Source organism: Marmota marmota, unplaced genomic scaffold (genome assembly GCF_001458135.2).
Source record: "Marmota marmota marmota unplaced genomic scaffold, marMar, whole genome shotgun sequence".
Taxonomy (NCBI): Eukaryota; Metazoa; Chordata; class Mammalia; order Rodentia; family Sciuridae; genus Marmota; species Marmota marmota.
The window spans coordinates 27865786-27880754 of NW_026000229.1; the positions used below are offsets into that span (position 1 = coordinate 27865786).

General features: G+C 36.3%; 1 protein-coding gene across 6 annotated transcripts in view; it reads right to left on the bottom strand.

Annotated features, from left to right (window-relative positions):
• Positions 1-14969, bottom strand: part of Mapk6 (mitogen-activated protein kinase 6) — a 33903-nt gene that overhangs the window by 18356 nt on the left and 578 nt on the right. Inside the window, exon 1 of one of the 6 annotated variants that reach the window (XM_015480648.2) lies at positions 14701-14938. The exons of the other annotated variants lie outside the window; for them this stretch is intronic. The gene's annotated coding sequence lies outside the window, so the exon portion shown is untranslated. Of the gene's footprint in view, positions 1-14700; positions 14939-14969 lie in introns of those variants that run through there. 6 annotated transcript variants of the gene reach the window in all.

The following is a 14969-nucleotide window of genomic DNA, read 5'->3' on the forward strand; positions in this document are numbered from 1 at the left end:
ATCCAAAATATATAAATTAAAATCAAACTGCAAACTGGCATAATGGCACAAGCCTATAATCACAGCTACTCAGGAAGCTGGACAGGACAATTGGAAGTTCAAGGCCAGCCTCAGCAACTGAGACCCTGCCTAAAAATATAAAGGGTTGTGGATATGTGTAAGAGCATCCCTGGGTCTACTCCCCAGTACAGTTTTGTGTATGTGTGGGTGTGTTAGTGTGGCAGGGGCAGGGTGCTGAAAATAGAAATGTGCCTGTTAAGACCAATTATATCAGGTTCAAAGTCATGCAAAATAATGCTATTTTATGGTTACATATATATGTAGCAAAAATATAAAAAAAATACCATGAGATTGACAAATTCTAAATTCATGATAACGATTATCTTCAGGAATGAGGAAAGGGATTAGGATCAGGATGGACTGGCTTTACACAATAACTTCATATATCTTTAACATGTTATTTCTTTTTAAAAAGTGAAGTATAGCAAATTATTAGTATCTTATAGTGCTAGGTGGTATATATATGTCATTATATTAACTCTCTACATTAGAAATATTTCATGATTTTAAAAATATTCTATACAAGGGTAGGGAAAAAAAACAGCCTCAACTCCAGTAGATGGGTCCCTAGCCAGCCTGAAAAAAATAAATGCAAATTTGTTGTTGTTGTTGTTTTTTGGGGGGGTGGTACGAAGGATTAAACCCAGGGGCATTTAACCACTGAACCATACCCCCAGCCCTTTTTTGTATTTTACTTAGAGACAGGATCTCACTGAGTTGCTTAGGGACTCACTAAATTGCTGAGGCTGGCTTTGAACTCAGGATCCTCCTGCCTCAGCCTTCTGAGTCAGTGGGATTACAGGTCTGCACCACTACACTTGGTTTCTTTCAGTTTCTTAAAGGTCTAATCCTTGAATCTGCGGATGTCTGCATCCAAAGTACCAAGTGAGACACAGAAAGTAAGTTGGTCAGAATTCCTGACAGGTAAAACCAGGCAGAAAGAATAATCTAAAACCAGAGCAAAACAGACATGATTTTGGCCCTTGGGAAATTCAACTTATTGCCCAACAGAAAATAGCCTTGTTTATTGAAAGGTACTGTTCCTCAGTTCTTCTAATAAAAAGGAACACTTCTTCTATCTGCTTAATATTGTGAATGACATTAATAACATTCTTTATTTTACCATAACAGAGATGAGTTCTTCTGTTTGCAATTTCAGAAAAAAAAAGATAGGTTCCTAGAAATTCTACAGCTTACCAGTCTATGTGCAATGAAACATTTAAAAATTAAAATCTGTGAATACATTTTTAAATTTTAAAAAATTTCAGAGCTGGGGGTTAGCTCAGAGACAAAGGCCTGGGTCTGATCCCCACATCCATCTATATATGAGTGCACACATACACACACACAAAATTAGTTTCTTAAAGGGCTTTAGTTACTAATGCATGTCCTTTATTCCATTTTTTTCTTTTCCATTTTTTGGAACCAGGGATTGAACCCAGAGGCACTCGACCACTGAGTCATATCCCCCCCATTTTGTAATTTATTTAGAGACACAGTCTCTCTGAGTTGCTTAGCACCTCACTGTTGCTGGCTTTGAACTCATGATCCTCCTATCTCAGCTTCCCGAGCCTTTGGATTACAGGCATGCACCAGCGTGCCCAGCTTATTAATTACCATTTTCTCTGCCTTCATACTTAATTTCATAAAGCAAGGTTCAAGTATTAGATTCAGGAAAGAACTAGGCTCCATATTCTTGTTGTACATTCTATATTCTTAAAGGAGGAAAGGAAAAATAGGGCAATAACTTAAAATGACCCTTTCCAGGATCCTTCCAATTTTTTTATCTTCAAATGTTAACCATTCCTACCAACTAGTGCTGATTCTATGTTGTTTGGAGAAGGATCATTAATTAGGTTTGAATTAGTTGGCTCAATGTTGTTTTATTTTTAACAATTTGGTGAATATAAAGAAGTACAGAGAATAGCAAGAATAAAGCTAGGTTTTTGTTTTACCTCTGGTCTTCTTTCAGTGACCTAATACAATGTGGAAAGTAAGAGGTCAGGCTGGATACCAGTTTTCTAAGTTTATAAGACAGTTTCCTGAAACTGCCCTGACACAACTGTTTCCTCAAGCACTCCTGTCTTTTCTAAATTACTTCAAGTTCTCTACCACCTGGTCTATCTCCCAATCAAGAGAAATGTAGGTGGTGTGAGTCAAATCTTAGTGTAAGGTTAAAATGCAAAAGAAAAATAAAAGAATAACGTTGCTCTATCTCCCAATTCTGTAGAACAATCTGGCCTGTGTCAAAAAGAAAGTCTGAATGTGCAAAGTTTGAGGTAAAGATCTTAACATAAAGCTTTAACATAAAACTTACTTTTCTGGTTTTCTCTCCACCTTCTATTTTGTTGCTTCTCTGGTTAAATCCTGACATGGTCATATGACCTGTTCATACCCTCTGACAGTCCTTCCCTTACCCCTCCTCTCAAAGGTTCTTACTTATTTTTCTCTTCTCCAGAGTGAATTTGAGTTAACTGAAATCTAGCCAGTCTCACATCTCCTCAGTCAAAAATCCAGTTGCTTTTGGAAAGGGAAAGGTTGACCTCTACTTATATTCACCTAGAATTGTCTCATCCCTGGCACAGAGAAGTATTGTCATAGTAAATTCATCCTTCCCTAAGATTATGTCTAAACTCTCATGTTAACAGACTCTAACACTCTCACCAAATTTTTAGGACACAGAAGGCCAAGGGCTAAAGTTTAGCTGCTTGCTCATTTGTTTTGTTTTGTTTGGTACTGGGGATTGTACCTGGGGTACTCTACTACTGAGCTACATCCCCAGTCCTTTTAATTTTTTATCTTGAGATGGGGTTTTCACCAAGTTGCTGAGGCTTGCCTCAAACTTGTAATCCTCCTACCACAGCCTCCCAAGTCACCAGAATTACAGGCATGTGCCACCATACCCAGCTCATATGTATTCTTAACAAAAGCTCTTGCTCCTAATGTAGGGTGGCCCTATTAGAAGCCTTTTTTTAGGATTTGTACCTCAAGGAGGTCAGTAGTATAAATTAATATTAGTAAATAACCTCAGAAAATAACTAGGAAAGTGGTGGTGGGGGTCTTAAAACTACAAGGCCAAAGCCTAAAAGGCTCTGCTTAGTACATTACCAGAGTACTACTCTTGCTACAGAGATAAACTTGCAAAGTCAAGCTGGATGATTACATAGCTTCTAACAAGGTATCCAAGTTAAAAACAAAACACTAGGGCTGGGGATGTAGCTCTGTGGTACAGCACTTGCCAAATATGCAGTGAGGTCCTGGGTTCCACCCCTAGCACTGAAAAATAAATAGTAGTAAAATATAAAACAAAACACTTGTTATGTGCATGTACAAATATGCCATAATGAATCTCATTATTGTATATAATTATAATGCACCAATAAAATATTAAAAACCCTCTTCTACTACGAATTTCTGTTTTTAAACCTGAATGCTAGCCTAAATACACCTTAACATTATAGGCTTTTGTTTGCCTTTGGCCATTAAAAAGCCATTATAAAATACATACACATATGTATACATGTATATATAATATTTTTTCCTTTCTTTATCTTTTCCTTCTTTCAAGAGATGGGGTCTCTCGGACTGGGTTGTGTCTCTGTGGTAGAGCGCTTGCCTATCATACATGAGGCCCTGGGTTCGATCCCTGGCTCCACATACAAATAAGTGTCCATCTATAACTAAAAAATTTTTTAAAAATTTAAAAAAAAAGATGGAGTCTCACTATGTTGCACAGGATGGGCTGTAACTCCTAGTTCACGTGATCCTCTTATCTCAGCTTCCCAAGTAGGTGGAACTATAAGCACCGCACTACCATACCCAGCAGTATTTTTTGTTGTTGCTCATCTCCAGTTGTTATTTACTATAAGTTATCCATATTGAAATATCAACATTTCACATACCAGATAAACTAGTCAAAGAATATCTAAAGACCTTCCCAATTCTAAAAGTCTATGACCTACAAAAGCAAAGAACAAGTTTTTAATTTCAGTGGTTTTGTTCCCTGGCACTTTTTATGGTGGTATGCCCAGAATGAAGGAAAATCAATGGAAACTGCTGTTCACAAAACATTAAATATGATTCCTTCTAAAATAATTACAATAAATCTTCATTCTCTCTCCTATCTTCCTCCTGCTTGGGCCTTCATTTCTAAGATTTCTCATTTAATTAATACTAAGGAAACTGGAACAAATACAAGAGGACATGTGAGCATTGTTTCTTCAAGCTCCTTTGGACATGAGGATTCCAACCAAATGAAAATTAATAGAAAACTTTGCAGCAGTCAGGATAGGTTAGATAACCCCCAAACAGCTCCCAAATTTCAATGATTTAAAAATTTAAGTCTTATTCATGCTGTAAATAAATCCAATATAGATTTGTAATCTAAGCTGGTGACAATTGTACCAGAAAAAAGAGAGTATCTCACCAGTGTCTAAAACTTTCATGCAAAAATATCGAGATTCTCTTCTAGTAACCTTTTATTGACCATGGGTCATCTTTAAACACTCTACCTTTTTGATCATCATCTTTATTAGAATGTCTATCTATAGAGTAATGAATGGAAAAAATAAATAAATCATTAATTATTAAATAATTGTTAAATAATGATTTACTTTGTGGGGGTTTTGTTTTTAAGTAGTTTTACATCGATAAATATAAATTAATATAATAACATTTCAATACCAAATTCACTATTGACAATTCTAAAGAAACTGGAAATTAATCACGTGAGGGACTTATTTTATTTAATTAATTTATTTTTTGAGACAGGATCTTATTCTGTTACACTGGTCTCAAACTTGTGGTGTCCCATGACCTCAAGATTCCAAGTAGCTGGAACTACAGGTACGTGCCACCATTCCCAGCTCACATGGCACATTTTAATCAAGATAAATATACCTATTTCAATGAAATAATTTTAGAGGCTCTGCTTTCTGTCTGAAAAGTGCAGTTCTAAGATATTAAAAATTATATAATGTAATATGGCCCAAGAGTTCTAATTTTAGGATTTAAGTAACATATTTGGTAAATATTTGTCCATACTACCAACTAATTAATGAAAAACTTATTTGCTTGATTATTATAAAGGAAGGCAGTATTGAACATGAGAAAATTTTTTGGTAGTTATATATGGACAGAATGCCTTTATAATGTTTATTTTTATGCAGTGCTAAGGATCAAACTCAGTGCCTCACATGTGCTAGGCAAATGCTCTGCCAACTGAGCTACAGCCTCAGTCCCAAGAATAGAATTTTTAATATCTGAATTTTTTAAATGTAAGCAAACTTTTATTGAGAATGTATTATATGTGAAACATTGTGCTGAGCATAGACCCTTATATTAAATTCCCACAACATCACAAAATGAATCTTAGGAGCTCAAATAATTTAAATAATACATTCAAAATCACAAAAATCAGGATTTGAACCAGGTTGTAAATAAACCCATGATCTCCATGATCTCTCGATTGACAATGTAACTTTCTTAGTGACAGCTATAGTAGACATATCCCTCTATTCCCCAACTCTGATATAGTGTATTTCCTGAAGACAAGGATCTTCCTGCATAACCAAAATATAATCATCAAAATCAGGAAATTAATACTGTTTAGAATACTACCATCTAGTACTAAAATCCCATTTAAGTTTCTAAAATTGTCTCAGTAATCCAGAGGTAAAGGACCCATTCCGAAATCACACTGAGTACAATTCAACTTTTTTTGTTTTGTTTTTTTAATTTTTTTAATTAGTTACACATGACAGTACACAATTCAACTTTTTAAAAATATTTTTTAGTTACAAATGGATCTTTAACTTAATTTATTTATTTATATGTGGTGCTGAGGATCGAACCCAGGGCCTCACACATGTCAGGCAAGTGCTCTACCTCTGAGCCACACAACTCCAGCCCTGAATACAATGCAATTTTTAATATTTCTTTCACTTTAGAAGTTTAAAGAAAGCAAACACTTTATAGTCTCAAAATTTTATTGAGCACTTAACATGCGCCAGACAGTACGATGATATAGTGAGGAATAATACAGGTAAGGTTCTTCCACTTCCACAGAGTTTGCATTCTAGTAAGGAAAGAATGACAAACAAATAAATCAGGAAAAAACCTAACTTCAGATTTGGCCAAGTACTATTCTTGGGTACTTGGAAAATGGTCATTTGAAGAGCTAATACCTGAAAGATAAGAAGGTACCAGCATTGCTAAGAGACAGAAAAGAGCATTTCAAACAGAGAACACTAAAACAACCACCTAAGGCAAAACAAAACTTGGCAGAGTGGAGTAAAAGAAAAGATGCCAATGTAGCCACAAGATGCAGAACAAGGGGAGAAGGAACTGAGGCAGAAATGAGACTGGATAGGTAATAAGAAATGCATGAAGCAGGACTCTGCATTTTAAAAGTAAGAGCAAAAAAAAAAAAAAAGCATTTGAAGGATTTTAAGCAGGCAATTAACATGACTGTATTTTAAAAGATGCTACTAGAAATGGATAGATGAAGGTAGAAATAAAACATAAAAATAAATTAAAGGCTACTTTGACATGATAATGGCTGAGATCAAGGTGGTAGAAATGCAGATATAAAATAGATCACTGAATACAAACAGATTCAAATGATATTTTAGAAACCTAGAGAACACGATGATGGACAAGGGAAAGACAGAGATCAAGGATAACACCAAGATTCTATTTACTGATATGGGGAAGACTGGAAGAAAAGAACAATATGGGCAGACTACTACTGTGAACAGGTTAGATCCATTTAGATAACCGCTTACTTAGGTAAACTAAGTGATAATGTCAAGCAGTCAGCTGGATAATGTGTCTATAGAGCTCAGACAAGAAACATAAATTTGGGGATTATCCACATGTGGGTGGTATTTAAAGCAATGAGTTAAATGAGACCACCAAGGGGAAGAATTCAGAAAGAAGAGGGGAAAGGAATCTAGAACCTATGCTAAAACTTAGAAGCAGGTCAGAACTGAGAAGCCTGTCAAAAATATAAAAAGGTCAAGATCATTGAACTGTCATGCGTAACTAATAAAAACAAAATTTTAAAAATAAATAAATAAATAAATAAGGTGTGAGCTAGGAAGAAAATAAGAACACGTCTTGTAAGCTAAGAGAAACAGGTAAATAGGCAGAAAACAGTGGTCAGCTACATTGAATGCTGCTACAAGATACTACAGATAAATTTGGTAACTAACCCTCTGGTAATCTTGATTAGAGCAATTTCAGAGATGTGATGATGGAAGCCAGTCCGGAGTAGACTGAAGAGCAAAGGGAAGTGGAGGAAGCACATAAGTACAACTCTTGAAAATCTGCTTGGGGATGTGACTCAGAGGTAGAGCCCTTGCCTAGCATGTGTGAAGCCCTATGTCTAATTCCTAGCACAACCAAAAAAAAAAAAAAAAAATTTTTTTGCTTGGAAGAAAATAAAAAATGAGGCTGTAGCTACAAAATTATATAGAATGAGGGAGAAATTATAAAGAAGGAAGCCTCACTAGAGCTGCTCTATCCAATAGTACTTTCTATGAATATAGAGATGTTTTATACCTCTGCTGCTCAAGAGGGTAGCCATTAGCCACATATGGCTATTGAATAGCTAAAAAGAGGAGTTGTTTCTTTTTTTTTTTTTTTTTTAAGTTTTGCCTAAAGGAGGTAGCTCAGTTTGTAAAGTACATGCTTATCATGTGTAGGGCTCTGGGTTCAATCCCCAGCACACATACAAAAAAATTTTTTTCATTAAAATACCTACATGTAGCCAGTGGCTGCCATATTGAACAATATCACTCTAGAACATATTTGCATAATAATGAAAATGATCCAACACAAAGGGGAAAACTCATGATGCAGGCAAGAAAGCAGTCCTTAAGAATTCAAGGGAGGGGCTGGGGATGTGGCTCAAGCGGTAAGGCGCTCGCCTGACATGCGCAGGGCGCTGGGTTTGATCCTCAGCACCACACAAAATAAAGATGTGTGCCCACCGAAAACTGAAGAATAAATATTAAAAAATCCTCTCTCTCTCTCTCTTCTCTCTCTCTAAAAAAGAATTCAAGGGAAGGAATCCACATTTATAGAGAAATCTATAAGGAATACAACAAGAACAAAGCAAGACATAAAATTACAGTAACCAACAAGACTTAAAATCAAAAGGTGGATTAAGCATGGTTAAAATCTGTTTTAATTAACTTTTTTGCTGCTCTGACCAAAAGACCTAACAAGAACAATTTCAGAAAGAAAAGTGTGTCACTCACAGATTCAGAGGTCTCAGTTCATAGCCGACTCTACTTCTCTAGGCCCAAGGTAAGCAAAACACCATAAAAGGTGTGGTGGAGAAAAGGATTCAAAACAGGACAACCAGAAAGCAAAGAAGCCTCACCATTGAAAAACAACCCACCTCTTCCAGTCACATCCTATTCTGCCTAAAGTTAATCCCTATCAGTGGATTAACACACTAATTATGTTAAGGCTCTCAAAACTCAATCATTTTACCTCTAAACTTTCTTGCACTGTCTCACACATGAGCTTCTAGGGTACACCTCACATCTAAACCATACAGAATCTTAAACTCAAGACTAAGATTTTCAAGTTACAGAAAAGCCAAGCGGGAGAAGAAGGGAAGATAAAATATATTTTATCAAGAATCTATTAGACGCCAGGCATTTTCTAAGTGATGCGCTATTTCTTGTTACTCCTAACCAAAACCTCATAAGTCTCATTTTACAAACAACAGCACTGATGCTTCAAGAAATGAAGCAACTCATGAGTCACATATACAGTAAATGCCAGGATTTGGACATATGCCAGTCTGACTATAGAGTCACAATCTTCCCACTGTATGAGGTGGGAGGTTAAGAACCACTCCATTTCTGTACCTGGAAATAACTTTTAAAAAAATGGCAGATTAGTCTGACAGTTATCAACAAATGCTAACAAGCCTGGAAATACTAGGTCAGAGACCAAAACTATCAGTGCTACTACCCACAAGTAAGGAAAGCTCACTTAAAAGTTACTGTTTAATTTTTAATCCAATGAAAATAACTTTATTGGGCAAACAGGAGGAAATGTGCATTCTTACAACTTAACTACTTTATTGAAGAGGAGTATCAATTAGGACATTGATATTGCTTTACAATAGATTTAAAATAATATCCAGGATGTGAACAGCACATCTGTAATCCCAAGAAGAGGTGGTTGAAGCAGGAGGATCAAAAGTTCCAGGTCTGCTGGGCAACTGAGCAAGATCCTGACTCAAAGTAAAAAATAAAAAGTGCTGGGAATGCAGACCAGTGATAGAGCACTCCTGGTTTCAATCCCAGAACCACAGAAATAAAAAATAAAATAAAATAAAAAAGTCTAAAATAATATCCAGGCTTTTTTTTTTTCTTTTTTCTTTTTTTGGTACTTGGGATTGAACTCAGGGGCACTTAACCACTGAGCCACATCTCCAGCCCTTTTTTGTATTTTATTTAGAGACAGGATCTGCTAAGTTGCTTAGCATCTCACTAAGTTGCGAGGCTAACTCTGAACCCAAAATCCTCCTGCCTCAGCCTCCTGAGTTGCTGGAATTCAGGCATATTTTAAAAAGTAAAAAACCTACATCTCTCTCAATTTGTACATTAAGACGGGAAAATTATTAAACTGATTTCAATTAGTTATTAAATTACAACTTAGACAATTTCAAATTTGGTGTGGGCAAAGATCATCTAGATCTGAATTGTCCGTTAAGACAGCCACTAACCACAGACAGCTATTTAAATATATATTAATTAGCCAGGCATGGTGGCCCACACCTGTAATTCCAGAGGCTCCAGAGGCTGAGGGCCTAAGCAACTCAGAGAGAGACTGTCTCTATATAAAATATAAAAAGGGACTGGGGATGTGGCTCAGTGGAAAAGTGCCCCTGGGTTCAATCCCTGGTACCAAAAATAATAAATATATATTAATTAAATTTCAATTAAAAATTAAATTCCTCAGGCACACCAGTCACTTGTTAAATACTCAACAGACACACATGGCTAATGACTGTCTCACTGGACAGCACAGAATAGAACTTTCCACCACCACATAAACTTCTATTGGACAGCAATTACTCAACTTTCCATTGACTCTTTTTCGGAAGGGCCACCAAAGAGAGCATATCACAAGATCTGGGTTTTCCAAACCAGTCACTAACCAGTTGAAAAATTCATGTCTGACATCACTTAGTGATGCTTCTTCTTCTGCTGCTTCTTTTTTTTTTTTTTAGGCATGACTTTATTTTATTTGACTTTATTTGATGCTAAGGATCCAATCCAGTGCTTCACACTTGCTAGGTAAGCCTCTACCATTGAGCCTGAGCCTGAGCCTGAGCTCCTAGCAATGCTTTTTGAACTGAATATGCATTTGAATCACTGGAAAGTCTTGTTAAAATGTAGTTTCTATATATGAGATAAAGTCAAGATTCTTCGCCTCTAACAAGTGCCCCAGTAATGACAATACTATTGGTCCAGGAATTACACATTAGTGCCAAAGTCTTGGATCTCTCTGGGATTCAGTTTCCTTAACTGTCAAATGATGTATCTGGAGTAAAATAACATCTATGACCCTTCTCAAACACTAACACTTTATAGTTATAGCACTGTACAGAATTAAATGCACATAAATTTTCATTCTCCGCAGAAGCAGAGAGGTCTTCCCTGAAGTCAAAGGTGGGATTCTAACATTTTGTTTGTTTGTTTAAAAAAGAAAAAAAAACTACATTTAGATGAAAATCAACAGGAAAATGTTATTTGCTATATAAAGATTCAATCTCTATACAACTTTTTAAAAAATGGATATAGAAGGCTGACACAACTAGTAGTGCCTGGGTAACTTAGCAAGATCCTATCTCAAAAATTTTTTTAAACCATTAGGGTTATATAGCTCAGTGTATTGTGACTGCCTAGCATGTGTGAAGCCCTGGGTGGGGGGAGGGGGTGGAAAAAATTTTTTTAAAGGCAGGCATATCTATCTGAAAGTTGATGCTTTTAGAACACACCTGTAATCCCAGCAGCTTGGGAGGCTGAGACAGGAAGATCAAGTTCAAGACTAGCCTCAGCAACTTGGCAACGCCCTAAGAAATTTTGTGACACCCTGTCCTAAAAGGCTGGGGTTAAATCTCCAGCACCAAAACAATAACAACAAAAAAATGTTATCACTACTAGAAAGGCTGAGGTAGGAGGACCACTTGAGGCCAGCTGGTTAGAGCCTGCCAGAGCAACAAAGAGAGACACAATTCTTTAAAAAAACAACAGTCAAGGAGGCTGGGCATATAGCTCAGTTGGTAGAGTGCTTGCCTCACATGCACAAGGCCCTGGGTTCAATCCTCAGCACCAAAAAAAAAAAAACACACACAGTCAACTACAAACAATCAGAGGGGCATACTATATTTCCTAAACATGCAATTTAAGGAAGGAAAAAAAAAGAATGTTGGATTCAGTCCATAGCATTGTTACCTTGGTAAGTATCAACTCCACATAAAAGCAACTCCCTGGAAAAAGTCATTGGCTACACTAACATTACTACTGTTTTTGTAAAGTCTCAGAATACTGAGTAATAAAAATGCCCATTCTATAGGCAGTCTACAGTGTGATGTCATGAGTCACAAAACAGGCTAAGGGAGATTTTGTTTTTGAGATATTTTCTTTCTACTTTAACAGGGGCCCTAAAGTAACACAAGATTCAAATGGGCAATACAAACAAGGAACTGGACAGCAGTAGTGAGAAGGCTAACCATTTCATAAAGCAATACACGAGGAAGAAGATAGGCTAAGATATCTAGTTTGTTCTTAAATTCTGAACTGTGACCAATGTGATTTTACAATATGTATACTCACAAAAATGAGAAATTATATCCCATCTATGTATGATACATCAAAGTATATAAGTGCATTCTACTGTCACGTATAACTAATTAAAACAAAAAAAAGAAAAAAATTCTGAACTGTGCATAACTAATAATCTATATTCCAAACCAAACACTGTAAAACATATGTTCAATTTCTAAATCTTCTAAGTAATGTGATGCTCTGAAAATTCTCAGTACTCATGTATTTGTATTTTTGTTTCCTTTAGTAGGAGATATTTTTAAAGTGTGAATTGAAGTTTATTAAAATTCCTTTGTATAAAGCATGTAATAAAATTTCAAAATGTCTCCAAGGACTTAATTCAAATATATAATACACTTTGTTCACAAAACTCCTCAAATAAATCACTCTGAAAAAATAAACAGTATACACAGAAAAGTTAAGAGGTGGGGGTCAGGAGTTTTTTCTTCTCACTTTCAAAACTGCCATGCTCAATCCTTTCATTTTTCCTTCAATCTTATTTTTAAGCCAATTTGCTAAATGTTGGCTGTTTTAAAAATCAATATATCTTATTACCAAGTTTCAATTTAAGTCCTAAAGTTGGAACTGTATAATCAGTTTATCTTAAAAAAAAAAAAATTAAAACCAGTGCCTATAACACTACCACCTATTTCAAGATTGACTGACAACAGGGATTGAACCCAGTGCGCATAACCACTGAGCTACATCTCCAGTACTTTTTAATTCTGAGACAGGTTCTCACTAAATTGTTAAGGGCCTTGCTAAGTTGCTGGGGCTGCCTTGAACTTGTGATCATCCTGCCTCAGCCTCCCCCATCATTGGTATTACAGGCATGTGCAACCAAACCTGGCATCAATTTGTTTTTATTAAAGGAGAAAATTCATATAGATAAGAAAGCAGTATGTATAATCATGTTTTAATAATTTCAACAGAGTGAAATGTTCATGTTCAGAAGATATATCTGATTAAACAGTAACTGTGTTGACACTTTTCCAACATTTATTTAAACCAATTTTCTAGATTTTATAGATAACTTTAACACAATTAATGAAAACATAAGCTCAATTTCTACTAAAACCTAAAGTACTATCTGTCCTTTATAAATAACCTGTAACAAATCTCTTTTACTAGTAGTCAAATAACTACTACTAACAAACATTTAATTTCCGCAACTGATCAGTGACTGATTTTACCTTTCCTCTCAACAAATGTTATACAATTCCACCTGTAGGGTATGCATTATCCTTTTTAAATGCAATTTAAGAAGCCATTACTTTTTTAGAGAAATTGCTGTTCCTCCTCAGAGGAAAGAGGGAATTATAATATAGGCAGAAACATTTTAGCCTATCATTTAAAAAAGAAAAAAAAAAAGAGTATAAAAAAGAAAAAAAATAGCCACGTAGCAGTCGTGGGCAGGATGAGTCATCATCCAACTCAAAACTTGCAGCAGCACTTCTAAGCTTCCTCCTACCAGACCCCATCCCCTTCAGCAACCAACATACTCTGAGTCAGCAAACCTTACTATTTTGTCAGTTACGAATTCTCACGATGCTTAAATGAACACTTTCAATGCTAACACTTGTCATCAGAATGTGTGCTTTTTCTATTGCAAAATTAACTGTTCCTCAAATCAATCTGCTCCAGATTCTTTTTTAAATCACGATTAGTATCCAGACTACTTTTAATCCCCTTCTGAAAATAACTGAACTCCAAAACATCCTCATATAAAAACGTTTGTATTTTGTTTTTGTTTTTTTTAACAGTTCTCCATTTTCCATGCCCCCTGCCCCACAGTCAAATCTAGTTGATAAAATAGGTCCTGCTCAAACCTGGCATATTTCCTAGATGACTGCAATTACTGAGCTTAGGACACCAAAAAGCAACTTTACAAGTCTGATAGATCAATTATATTAACTGATCTAACAAACATGTGATATAGATATATATTCATATTCCTTGGCACACAGCACTTTAAATACGTTTGAACAACTATTAGCTAAAGGCATCTAAAGTTTCTTCCACCCAATTCAAAATAATTTTTCAAACATTAAAAAATGACATTTCTAAGAAAAAACTCTAGAAGCAGTTTCCTTTCAGGATCGGACACCGTTTAGATCTACGTTCTTTTAGTAAGATCATCCTGTCCATCTCAGTTTTCCAATGTTAAAAAAAAAAAACAAGACATGGCCAATCATAAATTAAAAAAAAAAACAGGCGAGAAAAATCAGTAATCAGAAAATCACTCTGAAGCTCTTTACTCTTCGTTCGACGGCCTATTAAATTTTCCACCACGGGCAAATCATCTATATCCATTAAAAAAAAAAAAAGTTAATACAGAAACAGACTTAAGGGCATTTTAGCAATGAACATGAATCTTGCCGCTAATACAGTAGGCTTCTAATTCCACCTCACCAGTTCCGGTCACTGGATCTTTTCCAGTGACCAAGCCAAATAAGACAAAAGGAAAAAAGAAAGAAAAAAAAAAGAAAGAAAAAGAAAAATCAAAAAGCTCCTGCTGCACAGAGCTCCCCCATACCACCTGAACCAGTGGAGAACCTACGCCAGCCAAGGAACAAAAGGCAACCAAACACCTTGACTTTTCAACAGGACTCAAGTCGGATTAAAATGCAAAGTGAAGAGGCTCTTTTTAGTAAACTGACAAAAGTACGTTTTCCATTCGGGTACTTTTACAGACCACCACTTAACATCCAGAAAAAAAGATAAGGAAAGGCAGCAGCAAAGAAGGGGGATAGTAATTCCGTCTCAGACGGGTTTTCAGTACCTCGTTTATGGCTAGACTCAAAACTTGGGCTGACTTCAGGGCTCCGAGACGAGCCGGGTGAGTGGTGCGCGCTACGTAATTTGCCGAGTCCACTGGAGACTTTACCCGGCCGGAGTCAGCTGAGGCCGAGTCACCGGGGCGGGATGGGGGAGGAGATACGGGAGCCTTTGGAGAGGCAGCGTGCCAGGAAGGCGAGACTCCGCGCCACCTCACGCTCCCGGGGCCGCGCTCCGGGCCACCGCCCCTCGCTCTCCCGCCTGTCTGCCAGC